The 4082-nt window shown below is 40.6% G+C and overlaps 1 non-coding gene across 1 annotated transcript; it reads right to left on the reverse strand.

Moving 5' to 3' along the window:
• Nucleotides 1-2443: 2443 nt before the first annotated feature.
• On the reverse strand, nt 2444-2526 carry trnal-uaa (transfer RNA leucine (anticodon UAA)). The gene has a single exon. It is a non-coding gene; the product is annotated as a tRNA-Leu (tRNA).
• Nucleotides 2527-4082: the final 1556 nt, after the last annotated feature.

A 4082-nucleotide genomic window follows, 5' to 3' on the forward strand; every position in this document is an offset into this window, starting at 1 on the left:
GCTCACCACACGTGCTTTTAATTCCCCCAAAGAGAACAATCAGCGTCCCTGAAAAATCTTTTTTTTCATTCTCTCCTGTGTGGAGCGCCGCTCTTCCAACAAGGGTCTCTTCTTCCCCGATCACAGATTATTCTTTCCGCCCGGCTCTCTCACGGAGAGCAGACACACCGTCTCCACTTATGTGTTTACTACATCTATAGATCTGACCCCCTACAGCCCCGATATTCCTGGACAGGATATTTACCACCAGCCTGGTGAACTTCTCATCTTGACCTCTCCCAGGAGGAGCACAATTAACACAGAATCCTCTCTCCATTTAGCAAATAACACAAAACACTGTTTACCTGTCAAGACAGAAAACCGGGCTGCTCCAGGTGAGGCTTGAACTCACAACCGCGGCATGACTCCACTAATCATGTCATTTTACGAAGCCTGAACCTGGAAAGAGATTGGAAGCCGAGAAGTTATGGTGTTTTTTTAATACTTGCCTACTCTTTCAATTTTTCCGTCAAGTCTTTTATTTGGGAGTACTTTCAATTGATGTTAATCCTTGTCCCGATGCACGTTCTGGGCCATGGTGCATCTTGAATAATGTTCTTATAGGCTTCAGTTTGGAAAAGTGCGCTCTTCAGAAGCTACCAAAACCGCTAATGGTTACATAACACTTAATGCAAAAGCAACGTTAGGATTTGAAAAAAAATATTACTTGCTATGAATACAAACACTGTTACAGGAGGCGTGTTAGGGATATTTTAGCTTAGATCATCAATTCATCTTACATTTCTTCTCCATCTATATCAACAGCGTAATCGCTACTGAGTGCTAAAGGCAGGTCCTGGCAATACAATCTTCTTTAGAAAACATTTTTAAAACTATTTCCACTACCATACGTAAAGTAAAAGATAGCAATTGCACGCAACGAATAAAATCTCTTTTCCAGGGACGTTGTAGCTAGATGCAAATTACAATCGAAAATATCAGTATCAGATTTAATATTTTCTTTTGGATCCACAGGAGGATCAGCATGAGCCATCAAAGAGCCTGTCGCGGCAAGAAGTTTAAAAGCGCACAAGTGATCTGTCTTTGGTCAAAGGAATTGCTGGAGCAGTAGGACACAGAGCAATATCTAGCAGCTGTTGACGATGTTCGGGGAAGAGATAATTCTGTTTTCAGCACAGGGAGTGAGAATGAGCTCAGTCCGGCTCCCAGCAGAATCCATTCTGGTTTGGTTACTGTCAGACTGTGCGTCTGAGGCTCTTTGGATCGCAACGTGAAAAACAAAGAACAAAAAACATTTGCTCATATCTTGTGATTTCCACGATAGGAAGAGAAGATATCACTTTAAAAAAAATCAGAACTGAAGATTTGGATCCGGGACCTCATACTTGTCAAATGATTAAAATAATAATTATGAAAATATCAGGTTGTGTTTCTGCAACATATCGTGCACAGTATGCCATTTTTTTAAAAAATACAGTAGATTGTACTTAATAAAAATGTACAATTCACCGCTGGTATAAACAGATTTGTGCTGTGTTTGCCTTTGTTAGCATTTGTTTAAAAAATAAGTTCACAATACGATAAAAAACACAGAAAGCACAAACGTAATAATATAATGATACAAAATCAATACCAAATCATAAAGCCAATTAAGTACCTATCCTTTGAAAACAGTGACATTTGTATCTACTTTTGAATTACAAATCAGACAGTGTAGTCCCTTAATTCAAAGATCAGATCTTGGCCAAAACAAGACAACCAGATGTTAGCTGAATTCGGAGCCTCTGCTTCATCGTTTATTGAGCTTTTGATCAACGTCTGAGTGAAAAAGATTCGCTATTTTAACTATTTGATTAAAGTTCACAAAAGCACCTTCCTTCGAGCTCGAGTCGAAACAGCAACTTAAGGATTCCTAACTGTTTCTAATACAGTCAGCCGCGCTACCAACTGAGCTATCGAAGGGATTTAAAGTGCTCCTCTCTGGCACATATTGCCCAATGTAGTGAAATATTCCGGGTACTTAAATTCCAGTTCGACATCAAGTTTCCAACTCGTTTCTTTAGTCTTGTTTACCTTGAATTTAAGCAACAAACCAGGATTCTACTGTATAATCTTCCGGTGATGTTACAAAATGTTTGATGGGGCATCAATCATTACAGGCGGAAATTCACTCCTTTTTTTTCTCGAGGCATCATATTAAATGATCCATTTCATTTGGATCAAGAAGAGGATCACCATGAGAAATAGAACAAACTGTTTGATTCCGTCTTTATTGGGAGCTGTATCACAGCTAATGCATGTAAAGCCTTCAGTATGCAATAGTGAGAGCTCAGTTACGCCAGGGAGTGGGAGTGAAGAGAACTGAACTGAAATTTAGTAAATTCATATTTAAATAGAGTGTAAATCATCAAAGTGTTCTGTCACTTAAAGCTTATTACAACACTACCAGAAGTGGGGATTGAACCCAGGTGGACATTTGTCCATTAGATATTAAGTCCAACGCCTTAACCACTCGGCCATCCTGGTCTACAGCGAGAAGCTTTTCAGTTGTTTAACATTTAAATATGATTTAACAATTAAAAAAAATTAAACCACGAAACCTCTTAGAGTTGCGAGAATACTTCCTTTGTGTATAAAATACATTGTGAATGCTTTCTCAGCCTTTACTTTTTCGTTTTTATGACATTTTTTGGACCGAGCACGAATATTCTTTTGTCCATATCTTCCCAATGGAAGCACAGAACGCCGTCAAACCAAATGCATTTTAAAGACCAAGACTTGTGGATATTTCCACAGCCTCTACATCAAACTATCAGTGGGCTAATTATCTTTTTTTAAACCTCCGGTTTTTCATCGATGCGTAATTACACACTTACTGGAACCCGGAGGACCGCTGTGTACAGACGTTCACAACGCGAGAAATACTGTTCAATACGGCTTCGTGCGAATAACCCGTATATGACCATAGGAAGCAGAACAGCGCAGTGTCCAATTACCCAGACTGTAAGCACAGAAATAAAGCTTTGTTTGATTTCTGAAACCCTTCCTTTACGCCCTGTTTTCATTCAGGTAAGGGTCAACTATATTGACAATACTACTGACAGCAGGAAGATTAAAATATTCTTTACTCAGCAGCTTATTAAAAACAGCTCCCATGATGTTCAAACCGATTTTTTACACAGAACACTGACACAGCTTTGCGTTCTGAATCTCTTTTTCTCGTGCTTTTATTTAATATGGCACAATGCACTGGGATAGGGGTATTCTGTTCACAAACCAATAGCCTTTAAATCACAGCACCCACAATGCTGCAAGTAAGTGTTTTGCACACTAAGCAGGTCTTCTGACTTTTCCCAGCTTTGTTTTGGGTTGTGGAACCTTTATTTTTTATGATTTTCTGAAGATAACACTACAGGTATACACTGGGATAGGTGGGTCTTTTTCATGGCTCAATAGTAATTCAAATACAACAGCCACACTGCTGAAACCATATGTTTTACACACCAGACAGGGCCCCTAACCTCATACAACCTTGCTGTGGCTGTGGCCTCTTTCTTTATTTTTTTATGATTTTCTGAAAGTAACACTACAGGTAATACACTGGGACAGGTGGGTCTTCTTCATGGCTCAATAGTGTAGTGGTTTGATGGTTCGTTCCCGGTCCAGCGCTGCTTCTGAATAAGCTATTCAGGTTGTCGACGAGGGTCCAACTGTAGGCGGCCGTTGATCAAGCGGAGCATTCACGTTGGTAGAATTCTGAGTACGTACGGGATCCTCGGCCTCGCGCTTAGAACAAAGTCCAAGTCCTTTTGCAGACAACAGCAGTTGTCACGTGATTGTCTCTGAGGATGCGCGAAAATGGCCAAGGAGAGCCCCGATCTGAGCTTGCGCTCCCTTTTTGACCAAGACCCAGATGTGTGCTGATTGGTTGAGAGTTTGGCGGGCATTGGAGACCCACATGGTATTACCACGCCCTGCCAGTCCCTGATTGGTTGGTCAAGATGAGATATAATTCACTTACTCTTGACACTTAGGAATGCAGTCCAGATGTCCATTCGGCACTCCCTAGACTGATAGGCGCC

Source organism: Lepisosteus platostomus, chromosome 5 (genome assembly GCF_059453375.1).
Source record: "Lepisosteus platostomus isolate fLepPlt1 chromosome 5, fLepPlt1.hap1, whole genome shotgun sequence".
NCBI lineage: Eukaryota > Metazoa > Chordata > Actinopteri > Semionotiformes > Lepisosteidae > Lepisosteus > Lepisosteus platostomus.